Genomic DNA, 22,364 nt, shown 5'->3' with positions numbered 1-22,364 from the left:
CAGCTCGTTCAAGCTCAGTGTTTGAAAGACTTGGAGGAGCACAGTGGGACCAGAAAGGCTGAGTGGATTGGTAGATGGAAGATTTCAGGATGACATTCAAACAGGCGTGAGCAACAAATGACTGTGGTAACTCATTTTACAGCATCAACAACTATCGTGTTGCCTAGCAACATATCATTTTGCCAGTGTTTGCTGCTTGCAGCTACTGTGGAGTTTATTTTTCACACATTTTCTGCTGGTTTGCTCTGCTGTTAGTGGCAGGTATTTTGATTTATGTAGTCTAATATTGCAACATAAAGTCCCGCTGTGATGTCCTGGTGTTTTCTATTGTTTTGTCCCATTTATAGGAATGAAGATAGGATAAATAACAGGAATACCTCTCTGTATAATGTAATACAGCTCAACAGCGCCACACACCAACTTCCTCCAAAGTGATCATACAGTTGAGTCAACAACTCTATAACAATTTAAATAAAGACTGAACTTTCTATGGGAAGATTTATTGCAGGATTTAAAACACACATGGGAAAACTGACCAGTCTGATCACAAAGCCACAAAGCACTTAGCTATTAAAGCCTTTGCAGCAGAGCACTTTATATACAGTCTTATTTAATAATCAATTTAAGAAGCCCCCACCACAGCTTTGTGGCCTGTTTGTATTGTTATTGATTTGACCCTTTTAGTCCCCCCCCCTAAATTGGGCCCCTGCTGCTCTGAGTTGATTTGGTTGCCGGTGCTGTGTACAGCTTGTCTCTCTGTCTCTCATCTAATCTGCATCTCCATACAGCCTATAACAGGCTGTAGAAGGGCCCACTACAGGTCCACACACTGGCTGCTTTGCATGGCAGTGCTTCTTTTGACCTGTGTGTCCAGCAAGGAAAAGTTTGATTCATCTTCAATAAGACATGAGTGAATCAGTGAACTTTTCCCAATAACTGTTAACTATAACTATTTCCTCTGATGAAACTGATGGAAAAAAAATCTTTGCTGTGGGACATTGTGTGCAGAGAACATCACCACTCTGAAGTCTAGGATTGCTTCTTAACATATACACATTGGGAGAAATGGGAGGGTCAGGAGGGTTTTTTTTATTTTTCCCAGGAGCAAGCTAGTTACATGTTTTCTTCCAGCGGGAGGAGGTGAATATGATAAAATTGCTGCTGTTGATGAAAGCTAGGAAATAGGATGGTGATATATCCTGACTGTTTTCCACAGGCAGACACACAAAGAGCCTGAAGCTCGCAGGGATCTTTTGTAGCGCAAATTTACATATTGAGCTCCAGCTGGGCAGTTATTTTACTGGCACTCTACATCAGCTGTTCATTTCCTGAGCATATTCCGCAATTTGTTTCTTGCATTGTTTTTTTTTTTTAATTCAAGTCCTGGTAGCCGGTTATTGTTTTATTGTAGAGAATTGGGAAGCCATCCAGCATGGTGATCAGCCTTTTCTATTTGAACAACTATGTGCTTCAGTTTCACAAAGGAATCAGAACGAGCATTCGTTGGTTGTCGCCAGGTTGTTGCTTCCCGCGCGTCAGAATGTGCGTAGATGAGCTGCATGCCGAGATGATTTTGATAACAATTCAGCTTCCATCTTCACGTCCATCGTTAGCTGTTGTGTATCACTCTGAGGTAGCAGGACATAATGTGCTCTCAGGTATGAGGTGATTTATCGTATCCCCATCGCATGGTATGTAAGGGTGATTAAACATGCTGGTGGTTGGATTTTTGTGAATCAGCAACATCAGTGAAATGTCTCAGAAATGTAGCAGTACAATAACGATCGGATTCCCCAGCCTCGAGGAAATTGAAGAATTTCTTTTCATGTTTTAAAAAAAGTTAAGGATGTAAAGTTGTATACTGAGAGGAGTTTAGTTCACGTTTCAGAGTCCCACATCTCTGTGTCTGGCTTTGAGTTTAACAGCTTGAGGGAGACATACAGTGCAGCAGCCTGTATCCACAGACCTGTGGTGCAAAACAGCAGAGTGCTAACGCTAACCTTAACCCCAGGGGACAGGAAATGACTCTTTCCAGACAAGATCAGGAGTTCCAACATAATAAAAGCATCTTCTGCCTTTGAGTTTCACAGGGAGACAGGTTTAACCGACAGGAAGTCCTGCAAAAAAAAACAAACAAAAAAAATCTCTTGCTTCCTGGTTAGGATGAGCTGTGATGTGACAGCACCCAAGGCTGTGTGGAACAGTATCAAGCTGTAGACTAGATTTGAGCTACACTCTCCTCCTCCTCTCTCCCCCTCTCTCTATCTCCCCCCCCCGCAGAATTAGCAAGATTATTATTTTTGTAGAGAAATATTAATAATAATAAAAAAAAAAAGAGTTTTATTACTGTACAGCTTTTGTATGAGAACAGACGGTAAGGTGTTACAGTGTTTTGTTTGACCTCAACTGTGCTGTGTGTAATTGTTTTATGCATTTACAATCATATTTATTAAATGGAAAGAAGTCTGTTAACTGTGTTCTCATTTTCTTACAATATTTGTAAAGAAATACTATGTATTTGCTGAAGTAATATTCATCCTATAAAGAAAAGAAAACAAGGACGTGTTGGTGTTTTCTTCCTCACACATATACATGTGTTTGTTTATATTTCTAAAATGCTTTCAAAGAAGTGAGAAAGCCTTTGTCTGTCAGAACATAACAAATATAAATATGCAACTATCACTCATGGTCGAGAAGCTGATTTGCCATGATGCTCCGCCATGGGGAAAACAGAGGGCATCCATGTGACATCACAGAAGCTACAAATGTCACTTACTACATTTAAAAAAAAAAAGATTGAAAAAGAATTTTAGCACATAGACGAAGAAAAGAAAAGTAAATGCATCACTGCAATTTTGTGTGTGTGTGTGTGTGGGCAGTAATAGAACTCATCAGGCTTCAGATATGAAATGGAATTACTCCACTCTTATTATCAAACTGGCTACATGGTTAATTAAACTAGCACCAGAGAACTTCAAATAAGCATGGACAGACTCTGCCAGGATTAACTTGATTTGTGGAGAGGTGAACATGTGAGTCACGTAGTGCCCTCTGGGTTGCAGTTCATATAGGGTCGATACGAATCGCCCAGAACCTTAAAATGGAGAGGGGGCAGAAAAGAGACGTGGTGGTACGCAAGAAAAAGTAACGGTACGCTTAAGAGTAAAATAAAGAAGTACTGGTGCATACTGGCCCACTTCGATCACTGATGTTACACGTAAATCCACTTGCAGGTTCCTGAAATGAACCATTTACTGCAGCATTTGTGTGAGCATTTTCATTACGGTGTATACGAATAAGAAAGAGCCACAAATGTCACTTATGTCAATCTTTAGTTTGGGAGTCTGATGGTTTCCCAATAACACACAGTGACATCAGACAAAGAAACAAAAACTGCGTGCTGACATTTTTTTATATGCAAGTTGGGTTTGTCTCCAGAAACTCAATCAAACATTTTAAACCATTTGTGATGGTATCACCCAAATTACTGAATGTGAAAAGTTTAAATTGCACTGCTGTCACTTAGAGCTAATGGGCAGGTTGGAGTCTTTTGTTATAACAATAGTACTGTTTGTCAAACAGTAGCTAGGTACAGTACAGACTGTATGTATGCTGGTAAACTCTCTGGCCACAGATCACCACAGTGTACACCACATCAAACAGATCAGTTCTGATGTTTGTTCATTTGTCAAGATTATGCAATTTCTTTGCTTTCCTCCCGGTGTTACTCTGGGAAGGTCTCTCATTTATTGCAACCATACACACATAATAAGTGATGTCAAAACCTCAATACCTCCCACAGAATGCTACCTAGTGCATTTGCTGAATTATGTCCATCATGCAGATCCGTGACACGGTGCAGACAGGTGACAAATCAAAGGAAATACCTGAAAAAAACGAGTGGAGTCACTGGATGGTTTGATGAATGTGAAAATGATGTGAATCACATACTATGGATTTCGCAGTCACCAGATCTCAACCCAACTGAACGCCTATGGGAGATTGTGTAGTAATCTGTTAAACAGAACTCTCTACCACCTCCATCAAAAAACCAAATGAGGTATATTATTTACTAAGATGCGTAGTGTTGAGTCATTTGTTCTTTTATCACACATCTGTTTCTCAAATATTTGCTGGAGAGCTCCTGGAGAATAAATCCTATTGGTATTGGTGACCCTCTCTTTAGTACGACACTTAGGCTTAAATTTCATCTTGGACACAAAATATATGAAACGAGCATGTTGGCGTTGAACATTTATGTTACCCAGAGGATGAACACTTTCCTCTCTCCAACAACTGCTCCAACCTGAACAACCAGACAGGTCGTTTTTTTCACCCCTCTGATACAACCTATAGGAGTGTGTCCTGAAATAGCGCCCCTACGGCGGTAGGCGTGCTGGACCTCGGCTGTCACGGTTACTAAAATGACACACGCAGATTGTACCGATAGCTGCGTACCTACCTTTGACGCCGTGGTTACTATAGTAACAGTCATGGCTTGGTTGGGTTTAGGAAAAGATCCTGATTTGGGTTGAAAAAAGTGCTTCCTCAATGTTACACGCTCTTTGTTTTCACATGGGAATCGAACAGCGCTCTCCTGTGTCGTATTCATCCACCCACCACAACCTCCTCCTGAAGTGGACTTTGTCTCTCTTTATACTACATCACCGCACTTTTCCCTTTGCTCCTGTCATAATTACTACGACCACTAGATGTCGCCTAGCAACAGAACGGAACTATGGGTCATAATAACCTGCTGCACAGACGACATATGGAATCGTTTTTTAACGGGGGGGACAGTCCATGAATTCTCCTCTTATGTCACTCTCATGTAAAATGGTCAGTCTTTTACATAAAATATGCAAAACCCCTCTTGATTTTAATAACACCGTGACATGTGTTGAAAAAAAATGCTTAAAACAAATCATGGTCTTGAATTGGACCATGACAATATTGATTAGCCCTAACTACTTTTTGTGATAGTATTGGAAAATTTGAAAATAAAATCTGTGAATCTTCACTCAAAGTACTCACGCACTTTCAATGAATTATTCCTGTATTTTTCCCCCAATTTTTTTAGAGACAACTTACTTGGGAGAAACCTAACAGCAATTTGACACAAATGTAAAAAGTTCTGTGCTCCTCTTCCTCTCCTCTGCTGAGGGCAGTTTAGACCAGTTTGTCAAGCAGAAAGGATACTCTCATAAATAGGGATGAGAAACTGAGATGGAGTCATTAAAGATGAAGATGTTAATTTCAGCATGGATATAACCTTAACAAGTTTCAGTGCAGAATATAATGATGCTGTGATGATGTGAGTGATCGTGCATAAAGGATAGGAGTAATTATAGCTGGCTCTTTTACACTTATTTATGTGGTTCCTAAAATAGCTGTGGTTGGAGCGGTGGTGGTGATAATGATAATGGCCACAGCAATGGAAAAACTAACACAGACTTATTATTTGGCTGATTCATATCAATGCTGCCAGTGTACAGTGAATATTTCAGCTGAGGCATTCAGGGAACATACTGTATATCATCTGAATAACAATGATGATGACTGTGTGTTACTCATGGGAAAGAGTCATCATAGCTCTCATGATGCACATTTCCAAAGGCTTCCGTTGTCCTTAACAAAAGAGGAGAGAGACAGGCCACAGGGCAGTGTCATTACTGATGTGTGCTGCTGCTGCTGCTGCTGCTGCTGCTGCTGCTAACGGGAGTCGAGGTGGCCCAGGCTGAGGGGGTCAGGAATACAGTGGTATACGGGGGGGGAGGTGGTTGGCGGGACTCTTTAATCGTTCTTAGCCAGAAGATGCTTGGACACCCATGGGAGAGAGCAGATTACCAAGAGATCAATTCCATAACAGGGCTGCGCTCTGCTGACATCTCAAGGTAGTGCAGTGCAGTGCCCCCATAGGACCCAGCTGCCAATACAGACGGGTATTACTGCGGATTTAGTGTGAAAGAGACTCCGAGAGAGGCGAGGAGAGGCTTTTGGTGGAAAGTAAATAGTGAGAGGATTACATGAAATGTAACAGTGTTAACAAGGGTGGGACCCCTATAGGTGTCAGTTACAGCTGCACCAGGAGAGAGTTTTTAGCAAAAATATCCATGCGAGTGAGGATAACTGAGAGAACAGGTATGGTCACGCTTTATAAAAACGTTCTCAGCGCACATGAGGCACTCAAGTGTAGTAGTGAGGTCAGTCATAAATCCAGGTCCATTTTTTTTCTAGCTTTTATCCAGTGCACACCACATTTCACCTTCATCAGTGAATGATGTTGGTTCAAACACATGACGATAAAACAGCTATGACCTCCAACTTACAGACAGTTGAGGGCAAAAATGTAATTTCCTTTTCAAAGATAAACAGTCCTGTTCACCATCACTATGAAACAACATTCGCTTAAAACAGCCTTAAATAATCCTTAACACACCAAATGTCTTAATCTGTCTGTTTCATGGCAGCCCTTAACTTGGTTTACCTTAATTATAAAAGCCGTTCTCTCTCTGTACACATTAGTTTGTAATATTTGGTATCAATTAAAAATTCACATGATTATTGAGGTTGGGATTTTGGTTTTGCAAATGTAATTATATTCTAAGGGATTTATTTATTTGATTGGTTAATATTTGGGTTAATGGCTTGTAATATATCAATATATCCACATCTTTTTCCTTCCTCATGATGCCATGTAATTTGTGAAGTGCACCGGTCCCTCAAACAAACAACTGTTGGAAAAATGACTTGTCATGCACAAAATAGATTCCCTTACAGACGAGAAACTATAGATAACACGAAATATGTGGTTTATGTAAACTTATGACTTAAACTGTACGTGAGGGGGTTGAGATTAAAACAGTCTGAATGAGAATTCAGTGAATGCAAGTTGCAAAACTAAAAGCTGGGATGAGCATTGGATTGAGTTCATAGAGAGAGCTCTGTGATTTCTCCGCCTGAGATCAAAAGAGGCACAAAAGTGAGAAAATCTGCTTGATGAGATCTCATCTAAAGTGCAACATCAAGGCTTTAATAGAAATTTAGAGTTAAAAGAAATTACCAAATAACATGACACATTACATTTTCACCTTCATAAAAAAAAGGACACATCAGCTCAAATCCAGCCCTTTGCTGCATTTCACCCCCCCCCCCACCTTTCCTGTCTCTCACTGTTGCTATCAATAAAGGCTAAAGTGCCTGAAAAATATAGTCCATTAAAATAGATTAAAAATGTATTAGATTCTAATCCATTTATTTTCCATTACCGATGGTAATTTATGGTAATATAATAATAATTATTGTTATGGACTGTGCAGTAACCTCTCATTAAAGCTCAGGGGAATCCCAGTGGATGGTGGGGAAATTTTGGTATGCTATTTTTAAAGTTACATCAACCAGAAGAGACTTTTAACACCCATGAGTAAGAAGAGATCTGGTGCACACACAGAGTGCAGCCCGTGTGGTCCAAGGCTTCAGCAGCCGATTATCACGGGCTCCACTGTAAAGATGATCTGGCCTGAAGAACAGGGAATAACTCACCACTGTCTATACTGATTGGAAACGTTAAAGGTCTCTATTGTATAAAGGTAGATGTCCATGCATTCTTTGATAATAAAGCAGTAACTTTGTGTTGTCACAACAAAGCAGTCACCGCCCTCAGCCGTGCCTCAAGCCCCACCCACCTGGACCCACCATTCATCGTTGTAGGATCTGGTTTCTCTGAGACTTGAAATCTGCTGTATTTTTATTGGATCGCTCAGAAAACAGTCAGCCAATCATAAGAGAGGCTCAGAGCCTTCTTTATTCTGATTGGTCACAGTATTCAGTAAATATAGGAAAATAGCGTTTGAATTTCTTGCATATTTTATTGTGTCACAACACTTTCTAAGACAAGTCAGGCTTAGAATCAATCAAATTCTTCTTGTCAGTGTGGATTTCTAAAATAGGAATCATAAAGGTCATAAATATCAATTTTTAATGTAAACTCAATGTTTGTGAAACAAACCACTTTCTGTCTCTCCTCTTGTAACTTGTTTAACATCAGTCCATGCTGAACATTCAGTGTGAATACTATTCTGTGGAATTGTGTTGCATATTCTCATAATGAAAAAGCATCTTCCATCTCCTAAAAGATAAAGACCTCAAACTTCTTTGGATCACATTTTTACAAAAACAATCTCATAATAATGTGATTAGCTATAATAATTCCAAGGCATAGATCTAATTACCAGGTAAAGATCTCTATCAATAAATATCACATTATAATCACATTACAGCAAAATGGAGAAGCTGGAAGTCAATAAATTGTAATTGCATACATATCCTTCTGTGATTTTGGTTACGGTTAGAACAAACAATTTTGTACAATTTTGTTCAGCGGTTTCAATCTTTTTTATGCTGTAAAAACTGAAGATTCGCATTAGAGAAAGCTGAATGATTTCACTAGTAACTGACCTAAATAACTCAGCATGTATTCTGAACAAGAATACCTCAATGAATGCTGAGAGGTGTGCAGTTCACTCCTTCAGAATCTTTAATGTTGAAGTTTTCCTGCAACTATTTAAATCAAAAGTGTTGTTCATACACCGCAGTGAATGTGTTTACAGCAACTTTAACTTCATACATTTTGCTGATTTATCACAGCAGTTGCCTTCAGCTTTAATGCCCTCAGTCTGTTTCATTTCCCAATACGTTGCTTAGGCCACCTCTGATAATGTCAGATTCAATGGCCCGTGACGTCATGTTCAATTAAAAGCTGAGCTTAATGACAAGGACCCGAGCACTGCAGGAAATAGACCTAAATGCTTGAAGAGGGGAAACTCTGCGAAGGGAGGGCATGAGGAGGACAGTCTGTTACTTTAGCTCAGGGTTGTGTGACTACGCGCATGATGTGTCATTATGTGCTTGTGTGTGGAGACAAGCTGATACTTCGTTACCTGTTACTTTAGCTCAAGCAAGTCTATGTATGTGTTTATGTGTCTGCATGTTCACCAGCTGCGACAGCGTTGCAAGTATTATGTTCACCCTGTGAGTCTGTGTGTGTGTGTGTGTGTATGTGTGTGTGCATTATCATGGCAAAATGTGGTCAATGAGACACCGACTGTAGAGGGAACAACCACAGAGGCAGTTTGAAGAACTTTGGCAGGTGTTTATACGTCTGTCTGACTGTGGAATGATTTTGTCACCTTGAAAGCATCACAACCATACAAGATACAGTCATGAAACTGTACAGGTGTGTAGATGAAATCAAAATAAAAGGCCAAGTTCAAAGATGGGTGTGAGTTTGTGCCATCTGTATGTGCAGTGGAATGTATTTCTCATGTCTAAGTTAGGCCTCATTTTGAGGATATTATCATTTCTGCAACATTTACACTAGACCTAGAGATAGCAGGTGTATGGAACAAAATTGGTCTCCCCAGTCTGGGTGCACTTATTATGTTGCATGTATTATGACATATAAATAGAGAATACTTTCCTTCACTGGTTTTAGCTCAAGGCAGCGGCAGCCTATAGCATCTGTGGGGCCAGTTCAAGAGCTCATATGGGGCAATACTTACTAAACCTACTAAAAACATGAAAGAGAAAAAAAGTGATATTTCAAGTTGGTCTGCATCAATAAAGGTATATTTTCACACATACTGTGTATGAGTCAGTACCTTTCGCGCTAGACTTCTTCTACATCCCAGACAACATCGAGACCATGGTTTTGAGCTACTTCCAGGATATGCAAAGTCATGGAGCGGCACGATAGGACCACCTTCACTATTGGCGGGGGAAAACCATCCCTCAGCAGGATGAAATGGCTAAGAGGTTCCACAGTGCTTTTCAGCAATGAGCCTCTATGGGTGGAATTCAATACTGAAACCCTCAGTCACAGGCAAGAGAAGGTAAGGCTGGTGATGGAGTTAAGGGACTCCTCTGGAGAGGCAGATATGGATACAGGTCACACAATACAGATAAAACATTAAGCATGAATGCTCAACTCTTTTACCAAGGGATAGAAATCTAGTGCAGCACCCTTTTTACATTAATATGTAGAGCTGTATAGTATGGTAAGGTGTTGAATTGTCCTCTGTTATGATTAGTGTTTGAGCAGCTCAGATCCTATTTCCTCTGTTCCTCTCCTAGATGTCAATCTGTTATTAGCCAACCAATGCCAAACAATGATGAGTATCAGAGTATTAAGAGTATTAGAGGCGGTGGGACTAAAAAGGAATGAGGCGCAGATGAGAGAAACAGGTGGAAAAACAGGGAGACATTAAGTGCTGCTTGTAAGTCCAGTACAATCTGTTAAATAACTGTTGTTTGGCTTAATAGTGGGGGTTTTATCACTGGGTACCCTGTTAGAGCCGGTAATTCTATTCAGAGTAAGAATTATACAGTAACGATCAGGGGGTTAGGGTTGGGCTGGAAGGAAGGTTTGAGAGAATGTTGATAATAACTTTCTGACTTTCCAAGGATCAGTGGATTCAGAGAAAACCATTTCGTAGATGTTTTAAATGAGCTCCAACAATATTGTACCACCAACTGTGTTACAAAACCCTGGGTATTATTTGGTCTACTTTTCTTTGTGGGTCACCTGGACATGTCAAGGGTGTGAATCACCTGGTTGAGTAATAAATATTGCTTCTGTTATTGCAGTGAATTTTTGTCTTTCAATGTTTATTCCTATTTGATTGAAATGTGACGCATTTGATAAAAAAATAAGGGCTATAGTTGGGTAAAAATGATGCATGGGAGTTTTAAGCTCATAGTTGTTGCATACATCATCAATGTCCTTTGACCCCTCCCTGACAGGGGGCCCATCAGGCGAGAGAGAGACCACCTTGCACCCTGCAGCTGCAGGTGAAGAAGTGCCCAATTTGTCCCTAACAGCTCCAACAGCCTAAAATATACTCAATACAATTTACTCCATAATCTGTGTCCAGTGTTTAAATGTTCTCATGGTGTGCCACAGAGTAGCAATTTGATTGTTTTACTCGCTAGTTTCACTTCCAATGTCTTGTCTCCAATGAGTGCAAACAAGTGAATGAATGACTAAATTCTTGCATTTCAGTCGAGGGCCCTTAGGAGTGCGGGGCCCGTTTCAATTAAAAGGGCTGACACATAGCTAAAGCCGCCTCAGCTCATGGCTCAAAGTCATGACTAAAATGGCATCCATGGCTGAGTAGAAAGGTGAAAAACCACTGCTAACCCAAAAGAAGGCTGATCTAAGTTTGGCCAAATCACACCTTGATGACCTATGGAGGTCCTATGGACAGATGAGTCAGACGTGGAACATCACCAGTACAGCCGGGGCATGGTGGTGGTAGTGTGACGGTGTGGGGATGCTTTGTTGCTTCACAGAGTGGGCAACTTGCCAAAACTGAGAGAAACATGAATTCTGCGCTCTTCCAGAAAATTCCGGTATAGGGGAGAATGCCCCATCATCAGTCTGCGATTTGAAGCTCTAGTGCAACCGGGTTACGCAGCAGTTGAGAAACATCCACTCATCCACATGTTTATTTAAAAGCACAGTATGTAACCTCTGTCTCTAGGTTTCTCTCAATCAAAACAATAACAAAAGACAGCGTTGGGTGACATCATGACATAACGTGGGATCATGGGACTTTTTGTCTTCACCACCATACTCTAAGCTCCTCCCGGTTTGGAATCCTTCAGTGTCAGTGGTTCAGGAAATCAAACAGACCCAGTGATTTATAACCATTAAAAACACTGAATGAAGCAGTTTGACATTTAAAGTCAGAGTTTTAGCGACGCTGTACGGAGGACAGAGACTCAGGGAAGAGTTGGAGCTGAGATTGATGCTAACCTTTGTTCTGATTGTTCCTCTGAAAACGTATGAAGCAGACGTTCAGCAGGTTTTTACCAGGTTTTTAAAACGGATAAAGCAGTTTCACTTCAAAAATTTGGGGTGCTCCGCCGGCTCACCTGATGAAGGGCATAAAGCTTAGTCCTACCCGCAGCGGCCCGTGTTCCAGTCCGACCCGTGGCCCGCAGGTCATCCCAGGAATGGACGTCTCCAGTGGCTGGGAGCTGAGCTGTTTAACATTTGCCTGGCTTTTTTCTACAACCACAACGCCAGAATGCACATAGGGAATATGACGGAATTGACAGACGACCAAATTACGATTTCTCTAGGTTTGAGAATTGCTGGAAACATTTGGGATAATGTAAGAACACAACTCAACAACATATAGAACGTAGGTCTAGTCATTTTTAGACATTTTCATGAGGAAAAGTTACATATTCTAACATTAAACCCCAGGTTAAATATATATTTTTTCAGCTGCTTAGCAGAACAAGCTGTAAGCATAACATTGGTGTGAAGACCACCTCAGCAAACACTTGCCATCCATCATACATGAAGTAGCATTAGTATTAATTCTGAGTCATGTCTCTGTCCACCTGGTGAATGTAAGTCATTCTCTCATAGCTCTGTATGGCTAGCCACGTCTCCAGTATGCAGTGGATTTATCAGAGCTTAGTCATCAAAAACAGCAAGGTTAAGGAGAGCAGAGCGAGTGAACCGAAACAATCGTGTTGTAGGACAGAAAAAACAAAATAATGATAAAGCTGTGGAGCTGAGGGGAACTGAAGAGTTAGGTGATAATTCTCTGTGGCTTTGTCACCGTGAGTGACTCATACACATACACATTGTCAATTGCTATTTCAAAAATAATGCTAGTTAAAGTAGCTTTAACAATGATAATACACACACAACACAATCCTCCATCTACTCCATGAACTTTTAAAGGGGCACCTCACTGATTTAAGTCAATGTACTGGTCGCAAGGAGCATCACACAGACGTAGAAAGCAGTAGAGTGTCTTGAGTGATCCTGATGAAGTTTAAGTCTGAGAAAAAAAGTTACTTCATTAGAGTGATTTCACTGCAACGCCCGCTTTCCAAACAGGTAGCGCTAGATAGATGTCCATTTTCCATGCAGGAAGGATATAATAAAATAGGTCAACTGTGGCCCGGGAGGTAAAGCAGGTGGTCTACTAATTACAGGTTTGGCAGTTTGATCCTGAGTTCATCCTGTCCTCATGTCAGACACTATACTTGGGCGAGAGACTGAACCCCGAAATGCTCCCAATGGAGCAAAACATGATTTTGGCCTTGTGAACGCAATATCTGGAGAACTGTTCAAGGGAATCCCTTCAAATTTGGTACAAAATGTTCACTGGGACTCAAGGATGTACTGATTAGATTTTAGTGGTCAAAGGTCAAGGTCAGTGTGTCTTCACAAAACACTTTTTAGCCATAAATCAAGACTTCACACAGCAATTATGACAGAATTCACACAAATGTTTTAATGTTATATAACTCTAAACCAGTCTGAGTGGAAGAGGCAGACAACCACAAGGTGGTAAATCTGGTAAATCTAGTTATATTGATATCAGCCTCAAGAATCACATTTCAGACAGATTCACATACAATGTTTTTGCATTTAAAATGAGGCAACATAAATTACCGTTATTAAAGAAATGCTTAACTTAACAAAGAAGATGTCTACAGGGCCAATTTTCACAGGGTGGGACAGCAACGGGGAGCCGGGGCTATCCAGCCTTTACTTTACTAAAAGCAGAATTACAGAGAAAGGCCACAGCTAACAAGCCAACCCTCCACTCTCACTATCCCCCGAGGAAAGGGGGCACAGGGAGGAGTGATAGAGCTGGAGCCTTGGCATCCATCGAGGGAACGTCATTTTGCTCTCTTGGGCAATTTGCATGCTCTAATATTAATTGCTAGTGGAAATGCTTGATTTGATTAAGGGAGGGAGTCCCAGGGGGGGGCACTGCTGTGGCTCTGCAGCTGAAGAGAAGGGAGTGGCGTCTTTGCTCATAACCTTGTTATGTTGAAAGGCAACTGGTACTGAGTCGATAACCTACACAGACCCGTTCAAGTCTCTGGAGTTTGTTTACACAACTCTACACGAGTCTCTTCATAGAGCAGCAACACAATAGTTGCAGGGTATGAAAGATTTATTTGGAAAAACACACATACAACCACTCTGAGGTGCAAACACTGAAGCTTCAATTATTTAATTATCAAATTATTTGTATCCATTAGAATTTTCAACAGATTAAAACAACAGATTTGCACACGAGTTTACAACAAATGTAGCATTTAGACAAGGCTAAATAATTGATCACAGCATTTGATAGCGCACTGTATCAGCCATGCATTTGCGTTTTCTGATCACTCCTTAATTCATAGCAGAGGTTTTTCCTTTTTAGTATGCACCAGGCGGCTCGAGGGGCTCTTTTGTTTTGACTGCAAAGGGCGTGTTTGTCCCTTGGCCTTAGCATAAATAGGAGCTGACAATAAAATATAGCTTACAGGAGAATTTACCATTGGCTGTGTAGGAGAAGAAGCACTGATATCACCACTGGACATCTGTGCAGAAATGCAGTACATGTGTGTAGCGTATGTGCTTGAGTGTGAAGCAACGTGCGTGTCATTGTAACATATATACATTTAGACAAAGTCAATTTAACTTCAGATTCCGTATGGAAGAAGAAAGTGACATTTATGTCCAATCACATGCAATAATGGATTATACACGCGTTCTCTTTGTCCCTCTTAGGTTTCGACCTCTGCCCAGGAACATTAGCATACAGTACCCAGGATTCCAGCTGGCTTATCTTAATGGGCCTCTTCAAAATGGAACTCACAGTGACTGACTTGACAGTGAGCTCACTGGATTTACTTGGCAGATTATTGGACTGTTCTAAACACCGGTTGATGAACTTATAATTCCTCTGAGGTTCCTGCCATTAAAGTCTTGTCATAATGCCAGAACACACACACACACACACACACACACACACACACACACGCTGTCTTTCAATTGAAACACTTCAGTCAGCCCGTGTTTGCTTTCACTGTGGATATGACTAGTGATGCAAACAATGCAAATACTTACAGAGACGGCGTTTCATTAAAACCCCCATCAGAGGTGCAGCAGTCTTATCTGGATTTGTGAATGAGCTGTGGAAGATGACGGCACCCCCCCCCCCGATTCATACATGTGACGGGCACTTGTGTCCATGTTTTAAACCCGACCCAATATTGTGACTGTTTCACACCATAAGTCAGAATGTATATTTATTTAGCCAGAGCAGGAGGCCCATCGTCCGTTCTCATGGACATGATATCTCAGTAAGTCTTGTGGTCTCGTGCACATGCACTACAGCTAAACTTTCAGAAACAGGAAAAATGGCAAAAGCAAGCGGCCAATCAGCAAAAAAAGAAACATATCATCGAGGTGGAGGTTCTGCTTTCACAGGTAAATTTATGTGGCATTCTGTCCTTTGGTATTCATAATAATAGAAAATAAATGGAGTGAGACAGTGGCTGGGGCTGTTACTGTGATGGGGTCCTGACATGGCTTGCACCAGAAAGCAATATTCTTGAACATTAATCACTTTCCCTTGATGGAACTACAATAGTTCACAGTTGTATTCAGTTGATTTCACATACTATTTGTGTCCACCATATTGTTTTCAATATACATGCAGATGGAATGAATCAAAGCACAAGTCAAAAGTTCCTTTCCAACTGTACTCATTAGTTTGTTGGCAGAAGTAAATGAATCAACAGTGGCTTGTCGGAAAGCGCTGATTCTCCAGTGTAACAGGAAAGGAAATGGTGTTTCTCTAGTTTAAACCACTGATGAACAATGATGCTCTCAAGACAACATGATATTTGGGGGCAAACATGCTCCCATGATCTTTTACCTTGATTTGAAATTATTTTCACTTATGAATGAATTGCTTACCAAGAAGCAATCCATCTGCCTGCTTGTAACCTGTTCCCCACTTACTGTTTGTTAGGATGAATGAATCGTGGGTTGATCCAGGCCACCTTGCCACAATGTTAGTCAGATGTATTTATGTATCACATATTATTTGCGCGTTGATGGAATGAAAATGCTTTCAATCAATATAGGTAAATTCATCCGTTGATGGAGCCTTTATAGCAACGTGTGTGTCGTCGGTCGCTCGTGTTACTTCAGGGAAACTCACAAATTGCACTGTTATCCTGGTCAACCACATTGCATGGGAACCTGGCTGACATACACATGATCCCATCCCACGCAGCTCTAGGAAATCTGAAACAGCTAATGAGCCAGTCATCACCATGGGTCTTTAAATACCTGTTGTCTTCATTCACTGTGTCCTCTCATAAGTCCAAAGCTGACATTGTTATTATTATTTTGCGAATGCTTTTATGTCCACTTATTTAATTGCCATACACGAGGAAGTCGTATTGTTTCCAATGAGGCTATGCTGTGCAGTTTGAAGAGCAATTGTTAGAAATGTGGTCCGGCAGACTCGTAAACCAAATCCTAATGTTAGCATCATCCGCTTCTCTTCCTGTTTTTGTTCCCGTGAGTTTCCCTGCGTCGCATAGCTGTTCTTGTGTTTTCCACCTGCTTAAAAAACACGTTTCCCCTCATCTGCCGCAAGCCTGCTTTTTGTTATTTAAGTATCCTCCCTGAATCCGCCTGCTTGTGAGTCTGCATTTGGATCTGTTCCCTGTGTTCTTGCCTTCAGCTGTGACACCGAGAGGAGTGAACTACTATAGAATTGTAATAGGAAAAAAAAACGGCAAGTTGTAATATTCTGGATTTTATTCAGCCTATGTAACAGTGAGTCCCAGAATGACACTTGAAGTTGCTACAATTAGAGTTTTATTTCCTCTGAATTCGACTTTTTAATTTTTACATAGATTCTCTTGAAATCTCCAAAAGGTGGCTTGAGAGCTCCCAGTAGCTCACCCCTGTTTTAGAGTAGCTCACCCAGAGGTTCTGAGAATATAGTCTGTACCAACCATGGATACATAGTAGAGACTTTAAGCAATGCATCTTCATTCAGTAAATCTGTTCCAAATGCAATTAAATCGAATACACACAGGTATCATACACATCTGGATAACAGAACAGATATAAACTAAACTTTTCCAACAAACAGGAAATATGTTGCCATGGATACAGAGAGTTAAGCTGCAGTCTTGAGCCAAGTTTTTTTTTTTTAAGCCCATGTTTGTTTACATATTAGAAAATGAAGTGTAGTGAATTAGCTATTTTAAGTTCCTGTTTGTTATGTAGTATTGGACTGTCAGCTATCACTGGATCACTGACTGAGGAGTTTCTTTTTTCTCTGATTTCTAATCAGATTTACGGAGGTTTATTTGCAGTGGTGTCATGTATATCTGTGTGTTCATTACTCTATTTTTCTCACGAGCGTCTCTGTGAGCCACAGTTTCCCCCCGGCTTCAGCTAAAGCTTGAGGCTTTGCATGCTTGAAAATCTGACAAGCAGTATACTTTTCCCTCAACAGGGGGAGATGTGGCTCTGTCATGTCGGGGCTCAGTCCTGTGTCAGTGAGCGGCGCACCTCGCCGAGGCACCTCGCACCTCCCAGACAGCGATGACTGCAGTCGTCCTGCCACACAACCCCGCAGGCTGCTGCTCTGGTTTGAACTTTGCTGTTTTTATGTTATTTAATAGGATTTTCATAGCAATGTGTCACTCCCTGCAGTCTGTCACTTCCACTGACTGAGTGCATACGTATGCTGGGAGCTGGCAGGGAGTTCATCATGGTTGTCTAAACAGGAGAAACCTGATTCTGTGTGGCTCCTCAAAGCCTATGCTGCAGTGAAACAGTGTGAGAGATACAGGTGCTAATGTTTTTGGAGGTGGCAAGCATCAGCCTGAGAGGTCCGGCAGAACATACAGGACTGAAAAGGAACCAAAGTTGCATACGCCATGGCATGCTGGGTGTATTTGCTATAGCTTTTAGCAGCAAATTAGCTTCTTCTTATAAATGGACCATGAACTGATTAAACTCAAATCTACATCAACAACATCAAAATCTCAGAGTGATACTTGTATATAAGAGCCACAGTGGTCAGAGAGATGGAGAGCTCCTAAACCTTTTTTTTTTTTTTAATAAACTCCAACTTAATGACTTCTTTACATATCTTATTTCCACATTTTTATTTCCATCTTTTCAAAATGTAATTTTCTCTTCGACTACTCACCAAGGTGTGTTCCTTGGCAGCACTTTCCCCTCCCACCCCCCTGCGCAGCGGATTGTTGGCTCCACTCTACCAAAACTGAGAGACATCCACTCGAGCGGTCTCTGCAGACGGGTGGACAATATCAGGAGAGCCCCCCTCTCACCCTGGTCACCACCTGCTCGCCACCCACTCCTCTGGCAGGCTCGGGGTCGTGTGGGCACGAACAAACTGAGGCTGAGGAAGAACTTTTTCCGAAAGAGCTGTGGACAAGCTGCTGAAACCATAACTACCCCCACCCCCAGGAAAATAAAGAATAACCGATATGTGCCTCATGAACTGCTGCTGCTGTGGCTGCAATATGGACAGTTTATAGTTTATAGTTACAGTTGATATTGTTGATGTTTATATGCATATTTTATTTCTTATATATTTAGATTTTTTAATGATTGTAGTCTTTATTTATTTTAATACATGCTACCAAGAGGAATGTTGCCAAACTTAAGACTAGATCTAGATATATCTATCTATCTATCTATCTATCTATCTATCTATCTATCTATCTATCTATCTATCTATCTATCTATCTATCTATCTATCTATCTATCTATCTCTCTGTACAGTTGACTCTTCAAAAGCCCATTTCAAACTGGACAAAAAGTCCATAAACACCCACTAACATCTTGCCTTTATCTTCAGTGGGAAAGAGTATGACCAGCATTCATTCCCTGGGTCAAATGACTGCAGTGGTCATGGCTATTCATCGGCTCCAGGCGATCGGCAGTGATGGAAACATGGCACTCAGGTGGACAGGCTCATCTTTGGCCCTTTTCCAGCGTGGTGCTATGAAGCAGAAAGAGCCACACCACTAGTCTGTGTTTGTCCTCACTGTCTATTGCTTTCTTTTTTTAAGACTGAACTCTTCTTTTTTTTTTTAGCCGGAGCATTACAAACTTTTTATTGAATGCTTCCTAGGTTTCTCGGCTATACTCCGTCTCCGTCGCTATGGTTGCTCCTTGTGACACCATGTTCTGTTGTCTATATGTGCCCACTGTTGCAACAGAGTACAACATGCTGAAGGTTCTTACCCAGGTATTTCATATAGGAACCTTCAGCATGTTGTACTGTGTTGCAAGAGGGGGCACATGATAAACATCGAGCTTAATCAGCATTGTGTGAACTCATTTGGCAACGGCTTGAATTTAACAGACATTCCTTTATATTTAAAAGTCCCGCATTCCATCTTTAACACCATTAGTCTTTCCCTGCCTCGTTCATTCTTGTCCCATTTTTGGCGAACCACGGTCACTGATAATGTCGCCTGCGCCGACTCGCTGCAACAATCTGAGACGTTAGGCCATTGAAGGTCAGCAGAAACTCGACTTTCAGCCGAACTACTGCAGCACCGTCTCTCTCTCTCTCTCTCTGCTTTTCATCTGCATGCTCAGTTTTTTCTTAAACATTTAAATTACTAAACAGCTTTGTATGTTGTTTGTCACTGGTGTGGTTAGCTGTTAGCAAATGACTCAGACGACACCAACAGGTTGTAGCCTACATTCCATGACTGTGATTGATGCTGTAGCAGCTAGAACAGTTTCCATTCTGCTTCACACAATATCATTAAAACCGTCTTTTCCTAGCAGATAAAATGTCATGAATTGCCTCTCTCTCTTCTCCTTACCTGCGACTTAATTCTCTGCACTTTCCTCCGCTGTCTCTTGGACTTCACCGTGGCTAATGTCGTTCATGTACTCTACATGAGCCGTCTTTCTTTGTCCTCCACTTAGTGAATTTCAAGTCCCAGATTCAAGCAAATTCAAACACTTAAAGTTGTGATTCGTACTGAGAAGCAATTTCTCCTTTTTTTTTTTGTTGGTTTTGGTTGCTGTCTTATCCAACTGTTTAACAGTGATGTTGATTTAGAGCTGTCCAGTTACTAAAAGTTAATCCACACCTTCCAACCAATCAGAATCTAGACTTTTAATATGTTTTATATACAGTCTTTGTATATCAACACTATATACAGCTGTTTCTGGGCTCTCTCTCTCTCTCTCTCTCTCTCTCTACTCTCTGTCTCTCCCCCACCCCCTCTTTATCCTATCAACTCCAACTTGTCGAGTCAGACCGCCCCCCCCCCCGAGTCCAGTTCTGTTGGAGGCTGCTTCCTGCTCATTGTGGGAACTGTTGGGTTTCTCTCTATAATATCGTAAGGTCTTTACCTTGTAAAGTGCCTTGAGATAATGTTGGTTATGTTTTGTCGTCATACAAAATAAAATTGAAGTGAATTTTCAGTGGCCATTGTATAACAGACTATACTTCATACCACAATAGTGATATATTGGTATATAAATACCATCAGTGACTTATTGGTTGGTAAAATAATAATTTAGATTTTTTCTTTTTATCCTTTAAAATAGTCAGCGTTTGGTCTCTTTTCATTTTCTTCAATTAGACAGAAAAGGCTTGTTTTCTCATGTTTGGGATCAAGTGCTCCACCTGCACAAGAGAAGGCAGCAGCCCGTATCTCCTGGCTGTGCATCAGCACAAGCAGCCTCATAGTCAGGTTAACCACACTGGAGATGTGAAACACTGACAGAGATGCATTACTAAACACAAGGAACACAGGTTTGTGCCTGTGTATAGTTTATACGCATCTATGGTAAAGTGATTCACACTACCACATAAGATCTCTTGTGGAGTTTAGGATGCAGTGGTTCTATAGAAAAAAGAGCAGAGAAGAAAATAATGAGAAGAATATCTCTTCACTGATGGCTCATGGCTTTCATCTCTTCTCAGCAGAAATCAGTCAGAAGAACCGATCAGCAGGTCAGACAGAGAACAGCCTTTCCAAGACTCATCTCTCCGTCTCATTTCTATTGTCTCCGTCTCTCTCTTTCCTTTTTGATTCATGCTAAATTAACCCCTGTGAGGTGTCATACAGTCAGACTGGAGATTATGAGCTGCTTCTCATTGGTGTGAAACAAAAAAACAGACAATATAGCTTGTAGGTCAGACGCTAATTGTTTGGTGTCTCAAAATGGAGCTGGATGACGAAGAGAGATCGATGACTTCTGTGGGAACACATCTTTTTTTTACCTTTGTTTTTTGCCGACCTGCAGGTTCATTCATATTAATCATGGGTTAAGAAAAGGTAAAAAACCCTTAAAAAATGACAGTCACTGTGATCTGCATGTTTGATGCTGTTTGATTTTCCTCAGTACAAAGAATGACTCAGTGTGACACCGTCTTTGCTTCTGAATGTACATTGAATGTTGCATTTCTTTGACCATGTACGTGTTTGCGTATTTCACACAATCTTACATTCACTTTCAGACGTCCTCCCCTGAGATGGTGTTACAGTTTCTGCCACTAGATGGCACTGTGCACATGGTTGTGAAAAACTTCCTTAATGCTTGTGACTGGATCAAAGCGCACCAACATAATTTATGAGCAGTTATTGACACTGTGTTTTGTATTTAGACTTCACCTCATCTGATCAGCTCTGTTGCCGTGGGAACAAGTCTAGAAAAACTGGCTGCACAAATCCACACAGTGTAATTTACTCCCTATCCAGTCTTTCTCAGGCGAGTCACTGTATAGCATGCAGCAGCTGAGTTGAGTCAGCAAAGGTCACCGAAGATGACACGACACTCTGAGAGTGAATTAGCAAGGGGTCCTTGCCAGGGCCAGGTGCTGAGCTGTTAGCCCTCATTGGCATACAGCCAGGCAATAAAAGTCAAGCCTTGGAAAACTGATGTCTGTAAAAGCCAAGTCTTACTTGAACACTGTGCTGGTCAGGTAACCCAGCAGTTGAATAAAATGTCAGCCATGCTCAGCACACCTGTTTGGCATGTAAGGTTGCTTTGTTCTATGCAGTGCAGCTGGGCCGACACCTCAGGAGTCCATCCAGACTGAGTTATGGCGTCTTTCATGGCTTTAAAAGGGTCGGTTCAACCAAATTATGTGGGAAAAAAAGAAGAAAAAAAGCAAACAGATGTATCTAGCCAAAACTGCTAGTATTCTTTACCTGCAGGTGCCTAGCCCTGTAAAACCCTGACAAAGAAAAAAATAAGAAAACATTTTTTTCACCTTCTAGTTGTTGTTGTAGGAGGCCTCTGATGCACAAATTAAAGGATTCTAGAAATCTTTACGTCTTAGTAAGTTTTTAGGAAAATGTTGTAATTTTGCAACGTTGGGCCTAAGTGGGAGTCGTATTGCACAAACAATAACTTAACATCTACATGTTCTAGACATTGTGATACACACAAATAACAATATTTCAGGTAATTTACTTACTTGAATCTTGACAAATCCAGTCCAGTGAAACAAGGA

This window comes from Seriola lalandi, unplaced genomic scaffold (genome assembly GCF_002814215.2).
Source record: "Seriola lalandi dorsalis isolate HSWRI2012SDOR001 ecotype SW California unplaced genomic scaffold, Sedor1 jcf7180002054921, whole genome shotgun sequence".
Lineage (NCBI taxonomy): Eukaryota > Metazoa > Chordata > Actinopteri > Carangiformes > Carangidae > Seriola > Seriola lalandi.
This window is presented reverse-complemented; position numbering follows the sequence as displayed.